The sequence below is a fragment of the Cimex lectularius genome, unplaced genomic scaffold (genome assembly GCF_000648675.2).
Source record: "Cimex lectularius strain Harlan isolate CLEC.00 unplaced genomic scaffold, Clec_2.1 scaffold37, whole genome shotgun sequence".
Lineage (NCBI taxonomy): Eukaryota > Metazoa > Arthropoda > Insecta > Hemiptera > Cimicidae > Cimex > Cimex lectularius.
The window spans coordinates 1,267,413-1,283,708 of record NW_019392682.1 but is presented as its reverse complement, the minus strand read 5'-3'; the positions used below and the strand labels follow the sequence as shown (position 1 = coordinate 1,283,708).

Here is a 16,296-nt window from a genome sequence, read left to right as displayed (position 1 = left end):
CTACTATATAGCTATATTTGAACATACTCCAAAACATTTGCTATTTGGTAATAAGTAAATAGTTGTTACTCCCCCTTGTGAAAACTGATATCAAAATAATGAACAATTTATAGCATAATAAAGACTGTTTTTAAATTAAATAAAATATCGTTGTAACAATCATTACAATTTTTACAAAAATTAAATTATAAAGTTGTTCGTCATTTTCATATAATTGGCCATTTTTCGGTAGGACGCTTGAAAAAAAAACCTAAGCCCTACAATTTGCATACCCTTTGAACATATCGAACGTGTTGGAACAATGTTTACCCAGGACAAGAGGGGGATTGATAGCCAAGGAAAAGTCCCGATTGGACTCTGTAAAGGGAGGATTCCGGTTTTTGTTTGTAGAACGAGGCGAGAGGTCGATAGGCCAAAGTTCATAGACTACCCTTTTTGGAAACTGGAACTATTAGCTGGACGTCCCATTGGCATAGAACCGGACTCGACGCTGCACCTGGCATCGCCTGGAACGGTCCTTTCTTATTTCTTTATTGGCGACTAACCGAAAACGGAAAGTACGAACGGTCTCCTCGGGTATCCTCCCTTGGAATAATTACACAACACTCTGTATGTAATTTTATATAAATAAATAAATCTGAGGAGATGGCAGATGAAAACATCCAACAAAATTACACCAGTACTAATTTGTTTTATTTTTAATTGGCAAGGCTAAAAATACTAACTAAATAAACAAATAAATTTATGCCACCTGAATTTTCAATCGTTTGTCAACCATTTTTGTACAAAGGAAAATTATGACGTCACATTTCCTGGGTACATTCAAGGAGAAAATCGTGTCCCCTCTTTCCTTAAACGTTTTAGTGAGATCACATTCATGCACTAGAGCTTAGGGTGCATACTGTTAACCAGGGTCCTGAATTATTCGGGCCGAGGATCCCTTTTTGCGCCCTTTGGGCCGTTTGTTTCCTGAACGTGTTATGTCAAAACAGGTTGTTGGTTTCTGAGATTCAGAGCTGAACCTTGAAAGAGTTTTGTCGGATCAAATCAATAAATATGAAATCCTCCAATCAAGATGTCAAAATGAATTTAATTGCATTATTCTTTAAGGGTAGCTGATTATTTTTGACGTTGTAAACATTAAAAAAGCTCTTATCGCTAGACAGAATTTATTACAGAACCTTTGAAAAAATTCCATAATATCCATAAGTGGATACCAGGGCCGGAAAAGAATCTTTGTCTATTGAGATTTCCTTGCCTTTTCTAACGTCCATTATGGTTTCATAACTGTCCACTAGAACCGATGAATATTCTATTTACTCATTTGACTTTGTAATTTCAATCCTGTCTCTTTTTACGTAGTAAAACCGGACTTGTGCGGCTGTCCGAGTACAATTTTGTCTTCCTGTTTCCAATGCAAATAATAACTAATTGCATTGATTTGAAAATGATACAAGCAATGTTGCACGTTTTATGGCTTTATCGTTTTAATTATTATTCAAAGCATACGACTTTCTTCAGGGTGAAAAAAATCCCGACAATAATTGCATTGTTGCTTAAAATGCAAAATTTTCAATAAAATATCAGCCTTGACGGCCGTCAAAAAAACAAAATTTGAAAAATGGAACGATTTTATTTAGCAGTGTACTGAGTGAGTGAAAATGTGTTCATGCAAACATCGAGTAAACTAAATTGATGAGAAAATTTCTAATTTCATAATAAACTTAGTAGATTAATATATGAACATTTACAATTTGATTACAGAAGATCTGAAAGTATGCGAAAGATCTGATCAAAGTTAAATCATTAAAATTTTTCATTTTCTTAATTTTTCTAATAGAACATTTATTACCATCTGTATAATTATTTTGTAATTTTTTGGAATATCATACATATTTCATTTTTAAAATTCATTCAAATAATTTAAGGCAAAAGTGTGTGCTAAAAGAATAAAATTGTATTGTTGATTAAATAAAGAGAGAGAGAGAGAGAGAGAGAGAGAGAGAGAGAGAGAGAGAGAGAGAGAGAGAGAAAGAGAAAGAGATAAAAAGACAAAAATGAACTGAATTGAAACCCTTTATGTATAATACTCGCATATTTAGGTCATATTCACCTTTCTTACCATCAACTAATCTTCTCTTACAAATACAAAATAAACAAACGAAACGATTATTTCAAACAGAGAGAGAGAGAGAAAGAGAGAGAGAGTGAATGAGAGAGAATTAAGAGGTAAAAAAACTGACAATGAAAGAAGGGAAAAAGAAATGCTTCAAGAAAAAGCTTTATTTTATAGATATAATATACAAAAAGAAAGAAAGAGGAAGAGAAAAGTTAAGAGAGAGATCGCATGAGAGAGACTAGAGAGAAAGGGAAAGAAAGAGAGAGAGTGAGAGAACGTGAAAAAGATCGAGAGGAAAAGAGAAATGGAAAGGAGAGACAGAGAAAGAGAGAGAGAAAAAAAACGTGAGAGAGTTCGAGAGGAAAAAAGGTAGAAATACTTACATTAAAGAAGAAATAATATATTTGCTTCAATAAAAAGCATTCATGACAGATATGAATAAAAAGAAAGATAGAGGAAGAGAAAAGGTGAAAGAAGAGCGAGAGAGGGAGAGAGAGTGAGAGAGAGAGCTTATGTGTGTGAGTGGCAGTGTACAATATATGAAATGTGATGATGTCATCACAAAACTCGAACAAACACAATCAGTTACCATTTATTGCGTTAGAGGAAGAAAGAGAAAAAAAGAAAAAAGATGAGAGAGAGAAGAGATCAAGAGAGTATCACAGCATAATATATAATACAATGTAGTAGAAGAAAAGAAAGAAAGAAAGCTAGGAATAGAAAGAAAAAGAGATAGAGAGAGAGAGAGAGAGTGAGGAGATAAAGAAATACAGTACATGGGATAATATATGAAATGTTAAGATATCACGATAAAACAGTGTAAGAGGGGGAGAGTGATAGATAGAAAAAGTAGAAAGAAAGAAAAAATATAGAACTAGTTTATTGGGGTTTAAATTTCATTTTTTAACCTTATCGTCTTATTTATTACACAAATGAATTTTGTGTTACGATTGAAAAAGTCGGAAATGATGAAAGCCCAATGAAATTGTTTATAAAACCTTCGAGATGTGACAATAGAGCTTCTTAAAACGAATTGTTTTCACATAGGTTTTTGACAATTTATTGTATGCTAATGGTCGACGGCGTGAATATTCAAAGACGCGCATTTCACATAATGCATAAACGTTTCATTAACATATATAATAAGAATACAATATTCTTCTTTCTTTCTCTCTCCCTCTCTCTCTATCTCGCTCTCTCTCTCTCTCTCTCTCTCTCTCTCTCTCTCTCTCTCTCTCTAACGTAGATTCAAAACAATTACCATTCATCGGCTTTTAACGGCCATTGACATGCGCCCCGCTTGATCCAGTTCAAAGTTGATATAATTGGACTTCCAATTTCAAAATTAGCTAACCATAAGTATTTTAAGAAATTACAACGATTCAGCAGTGTTCTAATAATATTAATTAATTAATTTTTATTTAAGGTATTGGTTGAGATAAGGAAAGGCAGTGTCACGAGTGAGATTCGAACCCACGACCTTCGGCTAAATAGCAGCTGCTCTACCACTTGAGCTACCGTGACTCCGATCCTCTCGGATACCAACTTCCCATCTCAACCCTCCTTCTTGCCATTTTTTTTTTTTAATTTTCCCGCTCGTTACACTGGCTTTTTTATCTCAACCAATACCTTACATAAAGATTAATTAATTGAAAAAAGTTATTTGTTCAATCGGACCACGAACTCCAATGGATTTAATAAGTAAAATGAAGTATATTTTTACAAAAGCTCTCCGTGGCCATTTCAATTGTCGCCGAGAATCAAATCCTGATTACACGACATTTGAAAAATGGCAAAAAGGAAGGAAAATTCAAAAAGGTGAGTTGAGATGGGTAGTTAGTGTCCGAGTGGATCGAAGTCACGATAGCCCAAGTGGTTGGAGCAGCGGCATGTTGAGCCGAAGGTCGTTGGTTCGAATCCCGCTCATAACACTGGCTTTTTTATCTCAACCAATACCTTACATAAAGATTAATTATTTGAAAAAAATTATTTGGTCAATCGGACTACGAACTCTAATAATTTTAATATTTATTAAGTAGGTATTAAAATTAAATTAAATTATTTGTAGTTAGTATTTATTTAGTATTTGCTATAAATCAGTAACAAAAATGTAATTAACATGTTCCTTACATTCTTATTTGAAAACCCATTTCTGGATCGCCCAGTTTCACCATGTAGTAGCTTCTTCCTTATTTATAATTTATTAATTATATATAACAATAAATATATTATTAATTAATATATAATAATAAATAAGATTATATAAAATTATAGATATAATAAGTTATAAAATATTACAGAAAAAGGTTTTTAACATTACCAAACAATTATAAGTTTTTTTTACTATTCAACTTACTACATTTAACATTTTTGCTAAATAAATTAATTTATTATAAATTAAAGACATGCATGTTCTAAAATTGTCTGAGGGTTTATACTTGAGAAGATGGATGAAAGGAGGAAGCTTGGATAAGCCAAAGAGAAGTATGAACTATTTCGGTTATTGCAGTTTTAGTTGACCTACCTGAGTCCGTTTTTGTAATAGTTAAGACAAGTTTTCTTTTAGCCCTTTACTCACATAACCAGTTTTCACACTTCCTCATTATTTCAGTTGGTCTACCCGAGAAAAAACCTTTCATGTCATACTCCGTCAAATTACCCAACGACAGCTCGTAAGTCGGATATGCCCTTTGTGCGTTTTTAACAAAATGAGATCCCTTTGAATAATCCTTAGAATTCTGCGGTAATTGTTTCTTCCTTTTGGCCGAGTTCAGGGGGCCCGGTGAAGGATTCACCCCCGGGACCCGTCCGAACAAGGGTCAAGGAGTGGACGCCGGCTCGCCGAAGGGGAAGCCACTTCGCCACTTTCCCACAACCCCCTCTAATTAATGACGGAACTCCCTAGGTAGGAACCCTATATATCACCGAAATATGTAAATGTCTCCATTCCCTGTTCCTCTTTTCCCCGAGGGCGACTATCGTCCCCTCTCTCTTTCACACCTTAGATATTAAATTTGAAGGATGAGATTTTTCAATTTTCCCAGTTAAAACTTACCCAACTGCGTAAAATATTCCGACAAAACTACTGAGCTGTATCAAACGTAATAAATGCGTTAACATTCTTTGGAGTAAATCATCCGGTAGGTTTAAATTGTCTGAACTGTTTCGAACAGGTGTACGATGCCAGTGTCCTCAACTCGTTCTACCCCGAGATCGCCGTATGATCTTCATTTGTCATCATGATTTATTGTGTCTGTTTCTTACTGACCCACTTTGGAACTATTTTATTACTTGAGAACCTGAATAGAAAGAAGAAAATTGCACAAGTCAACTGTTTTACAGAACTTTATGTTTCGTTTACTATTTCTACTTTTCGATTATGGTTGAGATTTTTATTTTTAACAATACAAGGTGTATTGGCTGTAATTTTTTTTTATCAATATAAATTAATAATTTCATTTTTTTGTAATTTTTTCTCTTTTTTTTGTCAATCCGCAAAGCTTAGACTCCCTTAACTCTTTTAAAACCCTCTGTACCAACCATCTCCCTCCAAAAAGAGACAACATAGTTAACAATCCAGTTACGTTTTCGTGGTCAAATGACCAAGTTACTTCTTTCAATAAATTAATTATTCTTTCTATGTAAGGTCTTGGTTGAGCCAAAAGACGAGCACGAGGATCGAAGTCACGATAGCTCAAGTAGTAGAGTAGTGGCGTACTTAGCCGAAGGTCGTGGGTTCGAATCCCGCTCGTGACACTAACTTTTTCATTTGAAGCAAAACTTTACATAAAACTAAAAACTAAATTTTTATATACTTGTTTTTGTCTAACTTGGCAAAAAAGAAATAAAAATAAAAAAGTTAATTTCTGCTTACTTAGTGAATTATTTACAAGAAAAATCACACGTGTAGATGAGTAATATCAGATATCAAACACTTCTGATCAAATCAAAATTGCTTAATGCAATGTATCATTTTACAAGTAAACGATCATTTTGATATACATGCAAGAACAAATTTTGTAGTTAATTAAAGTAAGATATTTACAGTTATACATAATATGATAGATTTTGATCTACCTCCTATTTTAAACATATGCCTAAATAATATCTGAAATACAAATTAATCATTGATTTAATATCGTTTCCTTACAGTATTTATTAATTAGTTATGTTGTAATTCATGTTTGTCGCAAGCTCAAAACTGAGTGGTATTAAAACCAGTGGAGCGATGCAATACGCGATACGACAAGTGATGCGACATGCAATTTGACACTGTATCGCTTATTACATGTATTCCTTGCTTGTGCAACTAAACCAGTGTACACCAGCGCGATTGCGATAATTATCGCGTATCGGTTGGAGCGACACAACTTGAATTCACTCCAGGCTATAGACCGTCGCGCCTCGTCAGTAGTTACAGGAAAGGAAACAGTAATCCGACACTGCTGACACTATGTCTACTGATAACTAATCTAAAACCCCTTCCCTTCCTACAAGTTTATTATTGTAATTTTAATCACTCTCTGCTGTAAGCCCCGTCTGAACAGTTGTAGCTCTTACAATAAAATTCTTTTTAAAAAGTAATTTTTATTTGGAGTCCATTTAATTAGTGACTCATGTCGAGAGATGTGTTTGTGACCACGTCAACCTGATGATGAGCGTTCGGTCGTGTTGGGCCGTGCACGCCCGAAGCACTTTCCGATCCAAATAAATTTGGATTTTCCCGTCCTATTCGGCCGAATTGTTACTTCGAATTCAGCTGTCAACCACGTGACATCAAACGCTCACCATTGTTTAACGGCATTCTTTACTTTTTGTTTACCTTTTCGTTGCGTTTTCATTTCGATGGATTGCGAAATATGAGTGCTGTTGAGAAGAACCAGACTCTTTGGGACATGCATGATCCGCTCTATCATTGGAGAGATGTCCAGCATAATATGTGGTCGAGGATAGCTTTATAAATGGAACTTCCAATATTTTTGTTTATTTCTTTCCCTCCATTTGTATGTAAACTAAGAATTTTCGAGCAGTAACAAGTATTCTACATCCATTTGTGCTCTTTCATGAACTGACGAAAATCGGCTAAAGTGGACGATGGCGTTCGGCCGGTCGTCTGTTTGGTCAAATAGTTCGGCTGTTGAACGGCCGTCCTAGTTCGGTCCAAATGGACGAGCAGCTAAAGCAACAAATCTGTGAGTATAACCATCATTTCCCAAAAGTGAATTTTAACCTCTTACAATTAAGTTTTTCAAATGTTTGTAGGTTATTAATAAGGAGGAAGAAACAATTATCCGTATTAACTAAATGCGAAGCAACAGATCCATGGAAACGTATCCTCGGGTCGAAGAAGGCCCGGATAAAAGAACTGCAATAAAGACAGCCAATGACCTAATATAATTTAAATGACTGATTCATCATCTATATTCTAAAACTTGTTTAACTCTTGTTGTTAAACTCTTGAAAATAAATTTCTCTAAATGCGTTCTATTCTTATATTTATCAATATTTTTACAATGAAATTTATGATTTTGTTGATGTGTGATGATGTTTCAAGGGTTAACATTTGAAAAAAAAGAGCCAAATATAAAAGATATTAGTGTAATTGTAATAAAACCGTATCGCTTACTACATGTAGTTCTTTCTTGTGCAACTAAACCAGGGCACACCAGGGCGATTGCGATAATTATCGGCGTCGTATCGGTTGGAGCGACACAACTTGATATCGCCCAGGGTATAGACCGTCGCGCTACATCAGTGAATCATGGCGAGAGACGTGTTTGTAACCACTTCAAACTGATGATGAGCTTAATGGTCGAAATCCGATTCGTTTTAAACAACAAATCGGTGAATATAACCATCATTTACAAAAAGTGAATTTTAACCTCTTACAATTAAGTTTTTCAAATGTTTGTAGGTTATCAATAAGGAGGAAGAAACAATGATCCGTATTGACTAGAAATGCGAAGGAACAGATCCATGTAAACTTAACCTAGCGGCGAAAAAGGCCCGGATAAAAGAACTGCAATAAAGACAGCCAATGACCAAATATAACTTAACTGACTGATTCATCATCTTCTTCTCAAACTTGTTTAACTCTTGTTGTTAAACTCTTGAAAATAAATTTCTCTAAATGCGTTCTATTCTTATATTTATCAATATTTTTACAATGAAATTTATGATTTTGTTGATGTATGATGATGTTTCAAGGGTTAATATTTGAAACAAAGAGCCAAATATAAACGATATTAGTGTTATTGAAATAAAACTTGATGAATTTGTTAATGTTATATGTTAATTCCTGTCTTTTAAGTAAAAACTATATTCCCATATTTGTCCCCTATTTGTGACAAGGTCCCCTTTTGGGTCTCTAATCCCTGTAGAAAGTATTTTCTCCTTCTAATTTCTAACTGCGCTATTTTGAGACAATTTTATATCTCTACGGCTAATTAGCCAAGATCTTCTTTTGCTCTGGAAGGAAAATCAGCAAATAAGGATCGATTGTATCGCCCTCCATTATTGGGTCATTACTTGATGAATTTTTTTGGCATATCCAGCCTAATCTGAGCTTTATTATTTGTGAAAATAAAGTCACTTTGTAAATATTATTACGTTGACAACTTGCAGAGTTTTAGTTTCTTCTAAATCCAATACAACGTTTGAATCTTAAAGCCCTGTCACATTCAGTATTATTAAACTTTACAATCCTTCAATTTAAACGATATTAAATTTAATAATTTACATTGTATAAGATATGGAATAAAAACAAGCGGGAAGAGCTGTGTCCATAATGAGTAGGGAACGAGTCAAGTTTTGTTTTAATTTATGAAGATGAGTTGACTGCTTTATCTTGTGACGTCAGGGCCCCCCTTCATCCCGACCATTGCTTAATTAAAGAAGTAACTGGAGAAGACCTAACGAGGATCCACCCAATTTATTAGCTTCACTCGCTCCCACTCTCTCCTTCTCTCTATTGTGTTTCATAACTGAAAGATATTGAGATATTGCTCGAAATTCAAGAGTCATCCTTGGACTGGTGAGAATTGGCCATTTGTTATCATGCGACGAAACCGTGTTCTTTACGGGCCGACAACAACAACAGCAAAACAGTCGGAAGATTTGAAAAATAAAAACAGTAGATATATACCTACGCCCTTGGAATTTTTATTCTAGAATACATTGATTAAAATACTAATTTAAAGGGGGTCTGACCCCTTGTTTGCAATACCCACCGAGTAACTAAACGTTAAGCCGACCTCCTGTATGACAAGAATTACATTACTTTTTTTTTTTTAAACATGGTTTTTCAAAAAAAATGTAACTAAACGAAATATGCAGAACAAATTGTGCAAAATGCAACCAAGAAATGAATTAACAAGGCTAAAATTCATATATTTTCATGAAATTTTCTCCCTCACAGTGAGAGTTTAATTCTATCCGAAGATGTGGGTTTTCTTTTGAGAACGACTAACAATTTTATTTATTTTAAACGATTTGTTAATATTTTTGACATTAACAAATCGTTTAAAATAAATAAAATTGTTAGTCGTTTCTCGTTCACGTTCTCTCTCTCTCTCTCTCTCTCTCTCTCTCTCTCTCTCTCTCTCTCTCTCTCTTTATTTTTTGATCTCGTTATCTCTCATGAACACTTGTTTGATGCACTTATAACTTTATATTGCTCACTTGCACTGCGTCTAATGCGTTTTTTTTGGTACTCCTACTTTGTTTTTTTTTCTCTCCTTCCCTTTTCCTAAAAAATTCAATAAATCTCACCCTTTGCAGAAGCAAATAATTCTCTCTCTCTCTCTCTCTCTCTCTCTCTCTCTCTCTCTCTTTCTCTCACGCTCACTTGCTCTGCCCCTAATGATTTTTTTGATTCCTCACACGTTGTTTTTTCACTCTTTCCCTTTTCATAAAAAATTCACTATACCTCACCTTTTACAGAAACAAACAAATCCCTCTCTCTCTCTCTCACTCTCTCTCTCTCTCTCTCTCTCTCTATTTCTCTTTTGCTTTATCTTTCTCTCACGCTCACTTGCTCTGCCCCCTAATGCTTTTTTTGATTCCTCACATTTTGTTTTTTCACTCTTTCCCTTTTCATAAAAAATTCACTATACCTCACCTTTTACAGAAACAAACAAATCTCTCTCTCTCTCACTCTCTCTCTCTGTCTCTTTATTTTTTGATCTCGCTATGAACATTTTTTCGATGCACTTATAACTTTATATTGGTCATTTGCACTGCGTCTAATGCGTTTTTTTTGCTACTCCTACTTTGTGTTTTTCTCTCCTTCCCTTTTCGCAAAAAATTCACTATATCTCACCTTTTACAGAAACAAGCAAGTCTCTCCCTCTCTTTGTTTTTTTATTTATCATTTATTTACTCTCTCTTTCTCTTTCTCTCTGTGTGTCTCTCTCTCCCTGTCTCCCACTCCCTCTCTCTCCCTCTCCCTCCCTCTCTCTCTCTCAAAGTGTTTGTGTGGGCACTCTCAACACGACACGCAAGAACGGCACAATTACATAGAAGACAAACACTTTGAGCCCTGAAGATGATCTCAATAAAGATCGAAACGTTGACACGATAATGAAAATGTTTTTCTGAAACCTACATCATACCCGACCGCATCTCACGATTTCTGAATAATTAACAATAACTTTCCTAATATTTCAACGGTGCACAGCTCCTCAGCATTTGTCAAATCGGAAATTGTTGTATCTTAATTTGTATAGAAACTAATAACGTTGGCAGCTAAGAAATCATTATGATTTAGACATGAATACTACATTTCCAAGAGCAAAGGTCAGGTCTAGTGAAAATTGCCTCTTTCTCATATGTAACTAAATGCACGATCCCCCGGGCCCTGGTTTAACCTTTTCCAGCTTTTTGAAACCCTATGCAAAAAATCATTGCTGACAATAATAGTAACTATACTTAACGAACTGGAACCACAATGAATGGACGTCTAGGGAGTCAAGTGAGTTATCATTTACCGGTATTATCTAGTTCAATGAGTCATCATTCTAATTTAGCGCCTTCGCTTACTTTCTTAAACAGCCTTTAAGAGTCGTTTCGGAATCTCCGCACGTTTCCACTTTCTTTTATTGAATAATTAATATTAAATTGAATTCGCCGTATAACGGGTGAATATTGTTGTTTTGCAATTTTTTCCCTCGAGAAGATTAGATTTTGACGCTTTCTTATCGGCTAGCTATACACAGTTATTTTGAAAATTAGCCCCTTTCATTTACAAGTAAAAATAGTGGGATTAATAAAAATAACCATCAGTGTCATTTAACAGCATTGTTACTTTGAAAAAAGTAAAAAAATCTCTATCGTTTATCATAAAAAATAAATATTTTGTTCATGTTTTAAAAGCTTGTTTAAATTTAAAATACAATCATCAACATCACCATCAGACATTATTCTGCACTCAACATTTGATTAAAAATTTGGTTAAATCAGTTTCTTAAACAAATTGCTTTCGATAATCCAAAATCTTTGAGATCTAACAAAGCTAATGAAAATTATATTTTAATGAATATTTACGATACAAAAAAAAATTGTATATACATAACTAGATATTTCAATAAACATTTAACCATGTTCGTTAAAATATAATTATTTTTAGGTTTCTCTATAAAATTGTATTTGTTAAATGTAAGCTCTAGAAAAAAAACTAGATAAAAGCAACTAAACATATTAAAAAAATTCATTTGATTAATTTAAAATAAATTGAATAATTAAAGTGAGATTATCAACGATAGTTGTTATTCATCAACATTAAAAATCTACCGTCAACTCAATCCAAAAGTTGGTGAAAAATAGTGATATTAAAACATGAATACGAAAAACTTGAAAGTTTTTTTTAAACTAGTTTTACTAACTAAATATAAAGCAATTTTTCTACTACTTTTTCTAAGTTTCAATACTATTTTGAACTTGAAATACTGTAGAAAAAAATTGTCGAATTATTGATGTGATTATTCCGTCTTTGGAAATAATGTGCCATTGAATCGAAAATATATGATCAAATGGGGGCGACGTTGGGGTTATAAGCAGGGAGAGGTAAGACATTGGTGATTTCCATTTCTGCTAATGTCGTCTCTGTACTCTTTTTGCAGCTTGCTTCATTGATTGATCAAAACGGCGGATTTTTCTTTTGAAACAATTTTTTCTATTGACTGTAACAGCGTTTTCGATGCAAAATACCTTCGTGAAACGCAACGCGTGCTCTTTTTTTCTTTTCAAATCTTGAGAGATAACTTTGCCTTCAAGGTAACCCTTTTTAATTTCAATTTATTATAAATCTCAAATTAACCATTTTCTAATTTAAGTTTTTTCAATTTCAAATCAACCCTTTTTAATTTTTAATTTCTTCATTTAATTTGTTTTAATTTTAATTCGACTTTTTCTCAAAATAATATAATCGATCTATAAAAGAATTAATTTATATCTAAAAAAATCTTGAATAAGAAGCATCATTGTCGTTATATTAAATTTGTCATATCTGTCGCGTCATAACATTTAATTTTAATTATAATTAATTTTCATGTATATTTTAGATAAGAAACCATTTTATGTTTTTAAACTATTTTCCAATTAAAAGAAGAATCTTTTATTTTTATATTTAATCTTGTCTATTTACTATAATTAAAATTATAATTTTTAATGTTAATCGTAATTAATATTAGTTAATATATTCATATGGTATTTTTATAAGAACGCATTTTGTATTTATTACTCCTTTTTTAGTTCTCAAATTAAAAAACGAATTCCTGATTTTTTAAATAATTTTCAATTTTATTCGTATTCAACTAGCGTATTTTTTTTTAATAAGAACTCATTTTGTATTTATTACTCTTTTTAATTCACAAATTAAAAGACGAATCCTTTATTTTTTTAAATACAATTTTCAATTTTATTTGTATTCACCTGGCATATGGTATTTTTTTATAAGAACTCATTTTGTATTTATTGCTGTTTTTTATGTCTCAAATAAAAAGACGAATTTTTATAATAAATGTATTTTTTGTGTATAATTTTCAATTTTATTCGTATTCAACTGGCGTATGGTATTTTTTATTTTTATAAGAACTCATTTTGTATTTATTGCTGTTTTTTATGCCTCAAATTAAAAGACGAATTTTTATAATAAATATTTTTTGTATAATTTTCAATTTTATTTGTATTCACCTGGCATATGGTTTTTTTTATTTTTATAAGAACTCATTTTGTATTTATTACTCGTTTTTTAATTCTCAAATTAAAAGACGAATTTTTATAATAAATGTGTTTTTTTTTGTTGTATAATTTTCAATTTTATTAGTATTTAACTGGCGTATGGTATTTTTTTAATTTTTTTATAAGAATTCATTTTGTATGTATTACATTACTCCTTTTTTAATTCTCAAATTAAAAGACAAATCCTTTATTTTTTTAATATAATTTTCAATTTTATTCCTATTCAACTGCCGTATGGTATTTTTTACTTTTATAAGAACTCATTTTGTATTTATTACTCGTTTTTTAATTCCCAAATTGAAAGACGAATTCTTAATTTTTTTTATAATTTTCAATTTTATTTGTATTCCCTGGCATATGGTATTTGTTTTTTTTTATAAGAACTCATTTTGTATTTATTGCTGTTTTTTATGCCTCAAATTAAAAGACGAATTTTATAATAAATATTTTTTGCATACTTTTCAATTTTATTTGTATTCAACTGGCATTTTTTCATTTTTGTATTTTTGTATTCAAGTGGTATTTTTTTATTTTTTAAAGAACTCATTTTGTATTTATTACTCCTTTTTTAATCCTCAAATTAAAAGACAAATCCTTTATTTTTTTAAATACAATTTTCAATTTTATTTGTATTCAACTGGCATATGGTATTTTTTTAAGAACTCATTTTGTATTTATTACTCCTTTTTTAATTCTCAAATTAAAAGACGAATCCTTTATGTTTTTATATAATTTGCAATTTTTTTACGAGGGTTCGCAGCAGCAGAGATTATATCAACCGTCAAAGGTGCCGGTGTTTTTTGAAAAAAAAAGCCCATTTGTAAGTACGTCGGGTTTGAATGCAGGGCCGCTGGATTCGAACCCGGGACCTTACCATGCAGTGATGAGCACCGTGTCAACGCCTAAACAGTTGCGGCCACCGACACCCCTGATTTTTTTTTTCAATTTTACCTGTATTCAACTGGCGTATGGTATTTTTTTATTTTTTATAAGAACTCATTTTAAATTTTTTTAATTCGTAAACTAAAAGAACAGTCGTACATTTTTATATTTAATTTTATATCATCAGGTTTTATGTTAATTGTAATTATTTTTGTTATTGTTACTTCTGACAAATCATGACGATATTGGCTGAATATTTCGAACACCAAATATTTTATTACGACTACCTATTTTGACGTTAAATCTCTTTCATCTAGAACAATTTTTTATCCTTCTAGTTTCTTTTTTTATGTACAGTTCAGGTACCCAAAGGTATTTCCAAAACTATCTAATTTCCTTAGCGTGTAATGATTATTAAATATAATACGTTTGAAGAAGTACAAACAAGTATGACATTTGCGTCAATTTAATGATCAACCGGCAAAATATGAATCTATAAACACCCCCTTTGATATCATAACATCATTTATGTAACGTCCCTGATGACATTTTCTCAGAAGGAGTTACGCGTGTTCCTCACCCACGTTTCAACCAGCTGAATATTAATATAAATAACGTAAAGATTATACTTGCTGTTAGTTGTGTTATCGTACTGCGGTAATACAATATCAGGCTAAGGAGGCATGATGAGATATAGAGGTTATCGCCGAGAGGTTAGCTCATCCTATTTCTTGACGGTTATCTTCTCTTCCCCGCCTTCCCTCAGGCCAGGGCTCACCAACATATTTCGAACCGAGATTAATCCTAATAAAGAATATAGTTTTATGTCACGGATATGTAATTAAATTTTGATATTGATGGCAGTATGATGTCATGGCTGGTCATAGATGAGAATAGGCGTACTGATCTACGTTTTGTTCGTTGATAGGTGTCCTATCGTAACCTCTAAGGTTTTTAATTTTTGTACTTTTACTGTCCATAATGATTTTATTCTCACGTTAAATAATATTTGTTTTATTGACAGCTTGGGTAAATGTTTCTCGTGGCACAACTGCTTGTAAAAACTTTGTCAATAATCAATATCTGCTTTTGGTTTGATAAAAGATCTGGGTAGTTTAACAGAAGAAAATCTTCTATCACCATGATCGGGACTAAACATTTCTATGATTAAAATATCATTTAATACTGATTGGAATAAAGTTTTGATTATATTTCAAAAATGTTTAGAAATACATTTTAATAATTCAAAGCTTGAAGAGCCATCATCTTGAGAATTTCCAAGAGAGAGTTTTTAGATTTGTCCAGATTTTTTACTGAAATTATTACGGGCTTGATTTCAAGTTGAAAGCTTCTAAGTTGAACAAAATATTGAGGTTAGAATAAAGTTTGTTTTATTGTGGTTTTGGTCCTTCGACTTCAGGTTAAGTTTATTACAAAAATAATAAAAAAGATCATCACAGTTTTAAGTATTTTTTTTTCTACACCACACTATGCTTGTACGGTTTGTTTGTAGTTGTTAAGGGCTTGATTTCAAGTTGAAAGCTTCTAAGTTGAACAAAATATTGAGGTTAGAATAAAGTTTGTTTCCTTGTGGTTTTGGTCCTTTTCCTTCAGGTTAATTTTATTACAAAAATATTAAAAAAGATCATCACAGTTTTAATTTTTTTTTTTTTGCTACCCCCATACTAAACTTGTACAGTTTGTACGTAGTTGTTAAGGGCTTGATTTAAAGTTGAAAACTTCAAAGTTGAACAAACGATTGAGGTTAGAATAAAGTTTGTTTTATCGTGGGTTTGGCCCTTCGACTTCAGGTTACGTTTATTACAAAAATAATATAAAAAAATCATCACAGTTTTAAGTATTTTTTTTACTACACCACACAAAACTTGTTCAGTTTGTACGTAATTCTTAAGGGGTTGACTGAAAGTTGAAAGCTTCTAAATTGAACAAAATATTGAGGTTAGAATAAAGTTTGTTTTATTGTGGTTTTGGCCCTTCTCCTTCAGGTTACGTTTATTACAAAAATAATAAAAAAGGATCATCACAGTTTTAAGTAT

The 16,296-nt window shown here is 32.2% G+C and overlaps 1 long non-coding RNA gene across 1 annotated transcript; it reads left to right on the top strand.

Annotated features, from left to right (window-relative positions):
• The first annotated feature begins 6,537 nt into the window (after window positions 1–6,537).
• LOC106665461 lies at window positions 6,538–8,380 on the top strand. Its single transcript, XR_001340302.2, has 3 exons — window positions 6,538–7,311; window positions 7,382–7,963; window positions 8,034–8,380. It is a non-coding gene; the product is annotated as an uncharacterized LOC106665461 (long non-coding RNA).
• The last annotated feature ends 7,916 nt before the right edge of the window (window positions 8,381–16,296 follow it).